Source organism: Phocoena sinus, chromosome 6, assembly GCF_008692025.1.
Source record: "Phocoena sinus isolate mPhoSin1 chromosome 6, mPhoSin1.pri, whole genome shotgun sequence".
Lineage (NCBI taxonomy): Eukaryota > Metazoa > Chordata > Mammalia > Artiodactyla > Phocoenidae > Phocoena > Phocoena sinus.
The window spans coordinates 79,151,746-79,163,656 of record NC_045768.1 but is presented as its reverse complement, the minus strand read 5'-3'; positions in this window follow the sequence as shown (position 1 = coordinate 79,163,656).

Genomic DNA, 11,911 nt, shown 5'->3' with positions numbered 1-11,911 from the left:
AAGAAAAGGCATGAGGAAACTACCTAGGGGTATGAAAATGCTCATTATCTTGATTTAATTAGAGGTCACCTAAGCATGTGAATATAAACAAAGTAAAAACATTTAATTAAAAATCATAATTAAAGTATTTTTGAATACATGGTAACACCTGTTCGATTGAAATACTTAAGTCTCAGATTCATTTTATCGCTTATTTATTCTGTCAATAGACATTAAATATTTATTAAGGATTTACTGTGTACCAACCAAACTCAATGGTGGGAATTAAAAAAAAAAATTGTTTTTAAACATTTATTGGAGTATAGTTGATTTATAATGTGTTATTTTCAGGTGTACAGCAAAGTGAATCTGTTGTATAAATACATATATCCACTCTTTTTTAGATTCTTTTCCCATATAGGACATTACAGAGTACTGAGTAGAGTTCCCCATGCTATACAGTATATTATCTACTTTATATATATATATAGAGAGAGAGATAACTAATAACTGTATATGTCAGTCCCAATGGTGGGAATTTGAAGTGAGTAAGATATTAACTCTGCCTTTAAGAATCTCCCAGTCTAGTAAAGAAAATGAACACAAGAATCCATAATATATGATTAAATCCTTTCTGTATCAACAGTTATTTAATTGCATGTTGTATATTGTATATGAGATATATAATTATTGCGGGAATGCAATGGAAAAAGCAAGGAAGCATACCTAAAAGATGGCATCTTCAGTCTTACATTAATGTAATTACCACTTTGTAAAATAATTCCCCCCGCCCAAAGCACAAATAAGAGAAAGCAATTTGGCTAAGCAATCATGTGCTTATTAGTTCGGTTCCCTTAGTCCTAACTGGTAGACACAAAATTAACCACAGGGCTTCCCTGGTGGCGTAATGGTTGAGAGTCCGCCTGCCGATGCAGGGGACACGGGCTCGTGCCCCGGTCCGGGAAGATCCCATGTGCCGCGGAGTGGCTGGGCCCGTGAGCCATGGCTACTGAGCCTGCGCGTCCGGAGCCTGTGCTCCGCAACGGGAGAGGCCACAACAGTGAGAGGCCCACGTACCGCAAAAAAAAAAAAAAAAAAATTAACCCCATTTAATTCTAACTCCAGCCACCAGGAAAAGATGGGTTGCTATAGAATGGCAATTAATGAAATCCCTTTTTTAGACATATAATCCCAAATTCTTCATGGGAAAGACTAAAATGACATATAGGAAAAAAATCCCAAGCCGAGTTAGAACCAGAAAATTTAAGAGAAACTTGCAAAGAAAGTATCTAAAAATTTGGCATAACTTTTATACCTTGAGAAGATTTTCCTTCCTGGAAAAAAGAAGGAAGGTTTCTTTCTTGCCATTGTATTCCTTCCTTCCAGTCTGAAACATAAGGCCCATCTTGAAATTGTCTTCTTCTCTACCCACTACTAAAAGCACCCAGATAGTCTGTTCCCCTCTTGTTAAAGTGGACTTCTCCCATAGATTTTGCTTTCATTTAGTGATTTTCAACTCCAATAGAAGTTCCCTCATACTGAGTTACAGTGAAAGCTGGCTGGGTGCAAGCTGGGATCTTTCATGGGTCCTTTCCAGCCTACCTAAGATTAATGTGTAATATTTTCAGTTTCTTTCTCAGAGAGTAGTTTTAATGCTATATTGTTCTGAAATAAAATAAGAATATGTTGTTTATGCAAACTATAAGCTCCCTATCCTTAATTACAGCATCAGTAACTTCCATGAAAAGTCATTGAGCTTAGAGTTCTAGCAGAGTAAGGGTTAGGCTTTATTTTGAAATTTCTTACTTAAAAGTCCAAAGCATTAAATTGCATGGTTATAAACTCACAGCTCAAATAAAAAATCAAGTCATGCAAGGCGAATACTATTCCTGTAAAAAAGTCACATAAATAGGGAAAAGCTGAATCGAGTGGAAAGCTTGACAAATATGTAAATATGCTAACAAAAGCTATTTTCTTACCAAAGCCAGATTGGTGCCTCCTGTCCTTATAAAACAAATCATACTACTGCCTAGAAATCTCAAGCTTTGTAAAAACGTGTGGTTAAAGAAAGAATGATCTAGGCAAATGCACATGATGTAACATATGCTGAATTTTACCTAGTGATAAAAATTGAAAAATGTAAAGTCAAACAACAGTGGATTTGAAAGAGTCTTTAGAAACTGCCGAGTAGGTTCTGTTTGTATTACCATCACCAAAGGATCCAAGAACACCAGATTCGGCACAAACCGCTGCTCATTCTCCCACCAGAAACATTCAGAGGCATACACATCTACAACCGGCCAGGAAACAATCCATATAAAGGAGCGCATGAGTGATGGAGCTTATACACAGCACCAAGAAAGGACTAATCTCTCAAGCTGTTCTTTCAGAAGAGGATGTGATTAGCACATGACACTGGGGGTGGGGATGGGGAAGTGGATCACAACTCTAGTCACTAGATCCTGTCTTTAGGACCTTACTGTGGGAATAAAGCCCTCAGCCTCAGGTGTTTGTTTTACCTTTTTTTTTAAAAAAAAAATTGAAGTATACTAGATTTACAATACTGTGTTAGTTTCTGGTGTACAGCAAAGTGATTCAGCCATATATATGTACCACATCTGCTTTAACCGTTCATATGTTGATGGACACTTAGATTGCTTCCACATCTTGAATTTTTCCTCTTTCTTAAAGAGAAAGCACTCAGTTTTCACCCACCATCCACATATGCAGGCTCATCTCCTGGCTTTGGGTGGGAGGGTGGTGTCATTTTTAAAAAAATTTTTAAATAAATTTATTTATTTACTTATTTATTTATGGCTGAGTTGGGTCTTTGTTGTTGCACGTAGGCTTTCTCTAGTTGGAGTGAGTGGGGGCTACTCTTCGTTGCCGTGCGCGGGGTTCTCATTGTGGTGGCTTCTCTTGTTGTGGAGCACGGACTCTAGGCGAGTGAGATTCAGTAGTTGTGGCTTGCAGGCTCTAGAGCACAGGCTCAGTAGTTGTGGCGCACAGGCTTAGTTGATCCGCGGCATGTGGGATCTTCCCAGACCAGGGCTCGAACCCATGTCCGCTGCATTGGCAGGCATATTCTTAGCCACTGCACCACGAGGGAAGCTCCAAGGGTGGTGTCATTTTAATAGGTATGGGTGCATTCATGGGAGGATTTGCGTGAGGTATTGCGGGGGGGGGGGGGGATGTTGTTTTCCCATTTGTTGTCTGCTTCTCTAGAACTGAACAAAGTTGTTCCAATGAGTTTTCAATGTCTTTTTCCTAATACAAAAGAAAAAACAGGTAATATCTCACTGGAGTAGAATTGATTGATTCTGGAGTAGAATTGATTGATTTAATTTGAAAGAAAGCCCTCAAATGTAAATTTGAGGGCTTTCTTTCAAATTAAATATTTTGTTTATCCTGGGAAAGCTTCTATCATTTGGCAGCATGGAAGAAAGTGATAGGCCCTGGGACGGAAGTGAGGTCTCCAGGAATTCTCTCATCTTTTCCAATCTTATCTAGACAAAGTGCTTCCTTTTATTTTAGCAGTCTCAGAGAAGGAATAGGTGGAAGTGCCCATTTGGCCTTTTTCAAATAAACATACAACATAATATAACTCATAAATATAAAAAGCAAAGTTTGTGTCCTTGCCGATAACCTTATCTTTGTTATCAAATATTACCTTATCAAATTAACATTAAAGAAAAATCTTTCACTGAGACATCAAATCTCCTCCATTTATTTTCTTGTCTCAGGAGCCTTTCTATATTCTCTTCCTTCAACTCTCTGCCGAAAGATTTCACTTCCAGAGAAAACATAAATTTATATTGCAGTAGTGAAATGCTGCTGGAATGCAGGCTGTCATTTTGTCATGATAGGCCAACGTTCTTCTTATAATGTGTTAGTAAAACGGAACATCAAATAGTTACTTTTCCTATGTGCAGTCCAGTAGAAATTATAAACTCTTTCACTTACTTTTACTATAAGGATTACCTGTATTTCTTCAGTATTCCTTATATGATGTTTAGTCTTTCATGATTTTAATATTTTATCTTCACAGTTTTAGATGTTTTCATCTGTGAAAGCAGGAATTTCCTGATAAGCTACAGATTCATCTCTATTTATCTTCTCTTGTACTTCATAAATAGAAAATATTTTAAAATAGTTTAAAATTAAACATGAACAGTAATCACTCTGACTTCTCAGGATGTATGTTCATGTTCAAAATCTATTCTTTTTTTTTAATCATGTAACTATTTCAAACAGAGAGGTTATTTTCATGGAAGTAGCCAGGTGTTTCATTGGTCCCATATACTGAATTTTGATATAACAGGACAATATAATTGGTGATAGTTCCAAATCAGTGTGCATAACTATCGTACATTAAGTAGGGACAGTGCCAGACTTATAGACTTGGTTAGATTTTTTTTGTAAGAAATTCCCCCATGTATGAGAGAATCATTATATAACAGCTAATTTCTGATGAAACACCAATAAACACTTAAATATATAACTTAAATCATTGATCTCATCAAAGCACTCATACCATTCCCAATTTAACTGTTGATTTTTGCACAAATTGATGTGTATATTATTTTGCTTTTTTTCCCTGGATGAGTAGAAAATTCATTACTTCTAAATTTTTAAATGATTAGCATTATATACTACAGTTCACACTTAGAATCACTTGTCATTGACCCTGCCAATCTGTAAGTAAATTTCTATCCATAAGTAAATTTCCCATTGCCATCCTTTTCCTGTTTATCCAGTACATAGTCAGTAGTCTGTAATTATAAGAAGCACTCTTTTCCAAAAACCCATAGCTCTCTTCCCTTTATTCTTACATTTTCCTAATTTAGCAGCACATACCTGTTTTCTCCGTGTCTTTAACCGTGCAGTTGAGCACTGATGCAGAAAATTCCACCACTCCAAAAATTGATAATGAGAGTCAAGAGTCACAAATGCACATGAAATCTAACAGGCACACAAAAGTGTCTGCCCATCCTACTAATAGTAATGTGACTCTCCCAGTTTCAAAGAAGATTGTTTTGCATTTTTTTATATCTAAGTCTCATAGTCACCTTTACTTTCAGCCAATTCTAGCCTTGCATTTTACTTACGATATAGAAGTCACCAGGTTTAGACTCCCAGATCTTTCTATCAATGATCCCAAGCTTTCCAAGAGCAATTCCATTCTAGTTAAAACATAAGCCCTTTCATTACTTGAGCACCTATTTTTACCATATCTCTCTTTCTACCATGTGCATTTGGAGGCCAGCAGTTTGCTAGGCACCTTGAATTCAAAGACAAAACACAGTAATTGAGGGGCTGCTAATTTCAGAATCATACTATAAGCTCTGAAACAGAAGAAACAATGGGCTGGTTGTTGAATGAATGAATGAATGAAGACTCCCATGATTAATGAAGGTGTGCATGGTAAGAATTTGCAAAGCTGTTGAAGAAATATGATTGTGCTGCTATAATATGAATTGTTAATAGATATCTGTTTACCCTTACCTATTACTTATTAATCTTTATTCATTTTTAACAAAAACAAGAGACTTTAATCAATAACATGGTAAATGGAAAATGTTAACATATTTTTGGCTTAATGAGGAGCTACGTAAAGAATAGAACCATCAGTAAAACCAAGAGCTATCTTTTTTTAATTAGGTATTTACTTTATGTCCATCACTATGCTAAGTGTTTTAGAAATATTATTAAATCTTTACTCCATTTTGAGTTGGTCACTGTCATTAATCATCACACCACCATTTTATAATTGAAATAGTCGATGCTTAGAGGCAGTGTGCAATTTGCCTAGGATTATTCGGGGCCTTCGAATCAGGAGTCCAAATTATTAACAATCATCCTCTTCCTTCCCTAGTAATAAAATTTGAAAAAAACACTTCAATCACATGGAGAGAGAAGTTTGCATTTTTTGTCATGTAGAAAAGACCTACATTCAGATTAGAAAGTATCTAACAATTACTTTTTTTTTAATGTCAACAATTGCTATATTCTTAATACATCCAGTGAAAGTTAGTCTTAAATACTGCCTTACTATAAATAATCTACTGTCCTAAGACAAAAAATCCTAAATACAAATGTCTACGTTCAGTTTTTTCACATTGGATAGGTTTCATTTTAATCTGCTTCGTTTATCTGTTAAATACCTAGGGATCCATGTCTCAGTCAATACCCATATCTGTTCAAAATAAATTAACCTCCTTTAGGTAGATAGCCTGATAAAAATGATTTAAGTAGCTCAAACAATTTGGGTTCATTTCCCTTTCCTAGTTTGAATCCTTTAAAAGAGGTGCATTTTTTATTTTGAAATTGAATTGCTGATACCTGTTGAGATGGCTGTAAATGAGCAAGTACTAAAGTCAGGAAAATACACTCTAACTATGTAGGTAGTCACTTTTTTTTTTTTTAACCTAATATTTGTTCCTTAAAGAATCCTAGTGATTTTTTATCCTGTCTTTCCTTACTGTTTTACTACAAATAATTCACAATTTGTAAAGCCATGTTTCTAAATGAAATATTGCAAACTAAATCTTATTTAAAGTTGTCCACATTTTGTTTGATGTTTGGACTTGTCTTGAAATGAACTCTCTTCAGAAGTAGAAAATATCTTACAGGTGATAAATTGAGATATCCTGGTTTAGTTAGTTGAAACTATGTTAGATGAACTCTTTCCTGGATTCACCTTCTAAATGAAGAAAATTTAATTGCTTAATGTCAAATTACAAAATAGTAATGGATGCAGATTATTTTCTCTTTCACAGTAATTTAAAATTTTTCTAATTGTAAAGATATTATATGAGTAATATTGAAAGAAAGCTTGTCATGAGTTCAGATATAATTAAAGGGAAATAATTTCTGTCCAGTTATGACTTGCTAATAGATTTGCTCGCATGTGTCTTATTTCTGCTGTTTAACACTGGCTGTCAAGGAAAGAATTGTCAACTTGAAACAAAAGCACAAAAACATGCAGAAATTTTACACATGTACAAATTAAACCTAGGGAATGAATTGTATATTAAAGACTTAATTATGTTAAAGATTAAATTAGCTTTGTGCAGTGACTCACAAAATCTATTTTTATATAGATATAGATAATTTGTTTTAACTAAAATTTGCATTTAAGTTCATTTACTAATTTATTTCCCAAGAAAGTAATTCTCCAGTGAACAGTTGAACTTTGAATGTATTGACTCATATGTCCCAAGCCCTTTCTTATTATAAAAAAATAACTATAAATGAACATCATTGTGAACTATAACTTTTTTTTTTTGGCTGTGCTATGTCTTCCTTGCTGCACGTGGGCTTTCTTTAGTTGCGGCGAGCAGGGCTACTCTTTGATGAGGTGCGCAGGCTTCTCGTTGTGGTGGCTTCTCTTATTGAAGAGCACAGGCTCTAGAGTGAGCGAGCTTCAGTAGTTGTGGCGCACGGGCTTAGTTGCCCCGCAGCATGTGGGATCTTCCTGGACCAGGGATCGAACCCCTGTCCCCTGCTTTGGCAGGTGGATTCTTAACCACTGGACCACCAAGGAAGTCCCTATAATATTCTTTCCTACTTAAATCTTGAAGGTTATACTTTAGAACAAACACAACTCTCTGTAAAAATCACACTAGGATAAATTAAATTAATAACACTAATAGTTTGTGTCTTAAAATTTAGCAATATTTTTGAATCTTTAAGCTATCTAAGGATATGAATGAATATAAACACATTTATTATAAATAATGATCATAAGTACATAAGGTTTAGAATTACATGCTTTCTACTGAATTGACTGCCATCACTCACTTGAATTTTACAGTTGGTTGAGAAATTTTGTTTGAAATAAACTATTTTTGAAGCAAGAAATTTCATTTTCAAGATAACTATATTTACCTTCCTTTACATGTTTTATGAGCAAGATGTGGGTTTCAGGTTTTTTTTTTTTGGAGACCACATCTTTGGATGCTCATATCTATATATACATTTTTTTTCTTCTGTGTAGTCTAGTGAATGGGCAACATAGCCGTAGTACCTCTGTGTCCATCCTAAAAGAGAGTTGTTGATTTATCAGTCCATTTAGTAGGTGATTGGGTTAATCTAAATCCTTAGGAATTCTTGAATGAGTTTGGAAACTGGCTTTTTGTAAGAAATGCGAGGTAAATAATTGAGCAAAACCCATTTTAATCTAGAAATGAGTGTTATTGTGTTTATTAAATAATTATTTTTAACAAAAAATAAATCACATGCATCCCCCATACCCATTCCCTACTCACATGAGTTAGTCCTACTGATTTGCTTTCTAAAATCTATTGAATCTCTCCCTTCCTTTTATTCCCACTGTTATTGCCTTAGCTTATGATGCCATCACAAATGTCGCTGTCCATTGTATTTTGTTCTGACTTCTTTCTCTAAATTAGAATCTTCTGTCCTCTATTCCACCTCTATTTCATTCTCCATATCATCTTTGGAACAATCTTTTTAAAACACCATTCTTCATTCTTCCTGAGAGAAAAAAAGGGCAAAAATTTGCCCTGGCTTAAGTTCTTTCACAATTGACCTCCTGCTCTGCAATTTCCATACCTGACCTACAAAAGACCATACTCAATTATTTGATATTCCCCAAATATATCCCTGCATGTTTTAATGATTTTTCATGTCTTTCTCCTTTTCCAGAAAAGCCCTTCCCCTGCATGCATATAACAAACACTCTTTCAAACTATTTTTACCTTACATTTCTCTGGAAACGTGTGACTGTTCCCCTAATGGGAGTCTTCTCTGAGCTCCAGCAACCTTTGAGCATACCTCTGCTGTGTTGAGTATGATGTGAAAAGAGGATTTTTTGGTCTTCGTGTCTTCATCCCTGTATCTGCAACAAAGTACATGGAAGCTAGAGGGTAATACATTTTTTTTAATTACTTTTTATTTGAGTATAGTTGCTTTACAATGTTGTTTTAGTTTCTTGCTGTACAGCAAAGTGAATCAGTCATACATATACAAATACCCACTCTTTTTTAGAGTTCCTGGTAGGTTATAAGTATTGAAAAATATTTGCAGGATGAAAGATTTTTTTTTTTTTTTTTTTTTTGCGGTATGCGGGCCTCTCACTGCTGTGGCCTCTTCCGTTGTGGAGCACAGGCTCTGGATGCACAGCCTCAGCGGCCATGGCTCATGGGCCCAGCCACTCCGCGGCATATGGGATCTTCCAAGACCGGGGCACGAACCCGTGTCCCCTGCATCAGCAGGCGGACTCTCAACCACTGTGCCACCAGGGAAGCCCAAGATGAAAGATTTTAATGAAACTGTATGTTTACGTATCTTTCTGCTTTATTATTCTGAGTGCATTGAGGATTGGTGCCAAATCTCATTCACCATTATCAATAATAAATTTTAAAATAAATGCTGTACTGTTTTCTCCAATTTAAGTAATATATAATTATTTAAATTAGAAGTAAAAATATTCCATTTTCCCAATCCAGTTTTGCTCACCTTCCCTTTCACTTACTCATCATCAGAAATAATTTCCATTAGCAGTTGACATATCATTCTGATTTCTTTTCTGACTATTCAAATATTCAAATGCATGCATAAACAATAAGACATTTGATTTATTTAAAAATGATTTTTATATATGTGTGTGCATATATACATATGCATATACATATATGTGTGATTCTGTATCTACACGTCTGAAACTTGCCTTTTTATTATTATTATTATTTTATTTAATGATACTGGATACCTTTTTCCACTCTAGTTTATACAGATCTACCTCATATTTTTAGTGACTTCCTAGTATTAGATTATTTGGATATGCCATATTGCACTTGTCATGATTGACAGTGAGGATCCAATAGCTTTTTCAATCATTTCTTTCAGATTGTTAGTGTTGGAAGTATATTTGAAGTTATTTATTTATTTTTTGTAAGAAGATGTTGGGGGTAGGAGTTTATTAATTTATTTATTTTTACTGTGTTGGGTCTTCGTTTCTGTGTGAGGGCTATCTCTAGTTGTGGCAAGTGGGGGCCACTCTTCATCGCGGTGCGCGGGCCTCTCACTGTCGCGGCCTCTCTTGTTGTGGAGCACAGGCTCCAGATGTGCAGGCTCAGTAGTTGTGGCTCACGGGCCTAGTTGCTCCATGGCATGTGGGATCCTCCCAGACCAGGGCTCGAACCCTTGTCCCCTGCATTAGCAGGCAGATTCTCAACCACTGCGCCACCAGGGAAGCCCTGAAAGTTATTTTTAAAAACACATTTCAGTGTTAGATAGTATCACTTGGCTTCCAAAATGAAAAATTAAATTATTATTCTTTCATATTTTTCTCTCTACCTTCTGTTTATCATGGTGTGTAGTATTTAATTTCATTTGTAGCTATAATCTCTCTGATAATTAATTTTTTATTATTTGATATTTAGCCAACACTTCTTTATTCTTTTATTTTAAAAAAATTACTTATAGGCTTAATTTCATCACTAAGTACATTAGATAAGAACATTCCACGAGTACATTCAAGTTTGAAAGGATATCCCCATTATAACAATCTTCTCCAGGCTTGTTACAATACTTATAGGTCATACTTTCATCCTCCAGAATTTATCAACATGGTTTAATTGTGCTGGACCTTTGAATAATGCTCAAGTCTGAGGTAGGCTGTTAGACAAGCTGGATGACTGAAAAATCTTTCTTTATTCAGATGTGTGCTGAGTTCAAATTTCCTATTTTAAGATTTGACCTTTCAGTATGAAGATACACTATTTCTTTCATGTCAGTGAAATTTCTTTTCTTTAAATCTCCCCAACAATTTTTGATTTTAGTTTCATATATTGGACGTTTTACTTTGGGAATTACTTTTATGGCATTTGCCCTTCATATATTTTATTTTTTCCCTTAAATGCCTTAATATGTTTGTTTATATTATATGAGTTTATTATGGTATCTCTTAGTCTTTTCTCTGTATCAGATATTGAATTTTTAACAATTTCTAACGTGTTCCTGGACAGTATCGTCAAATCAGCAATTCCAGAAAACTCTAAAAAATGGTAAACTTGGTACCAGATCTCTTGCTTCAGCTCAGGCTTTGTTGTTGTTGCTTTTTCTCTTCCCCAGACTGTAAGCAATATAGCTCCTAATTAAACTATATCAGTGTAAAATCTCAATTTGCTTGTCTTTCTTTTTTAAGAACTGCTTTGTGGTATACAGGAAGAGGATAGAAACTTGCCATTCCAGAATTTCTGTTTCTTCATATGGCCACCCATATTCCAGTTGTTTAAAATACATTGTTTATGGGGTTTTTTGTGGGCTTTTTTAAGGTTATTAAGAAATAGAAAGTATTTGATGAAAGTTTATTCCACGAAAATTATTTGGATGTTTTCATATGTTTCTTATCTTATTTTTCACGTGTTTATATTTAAGCATATAGAATATATTTCATGTGTGTGGATCTGTGTATAGGAAAATCCAGAGAATAAAATTTTTAAGACTGCTTAATTAGCCAACTTATGAACTTCTATGGTGTTTTTTCAATAAATTTTATCTTTCAACTAGAAAAGCATATTAAGCACATATAATTCGTTCTGTCCCTATTTTTTCAATAGTTATACATGTACTTTGTTCTCCTTATCTTACTATATAGGTTAAAAGAGTGATTTTTAAAAGTACATTCTATGAAGCCCATAGGCAAGAAGGTGATGAGGCTTTAGATTCATGCTCTTGTTAAATCCATAGCAGTCTTATGTATTTGTGATTTACCTATTACATTTCTGCAAACAATTTAACAAACGTATTAAGCTACCGAATTGTTTATTTTTCATAAATAAAAAAGGATCTAAACAGTAGGTTCACAGCAAGCATTCTCTTTTCCATCTATTTAATTAGCGTACCTGTCAGGTGTTTCTATGTATTTTTAAAAATCTTATTCTTGTTTTCTTTCTTACAATAA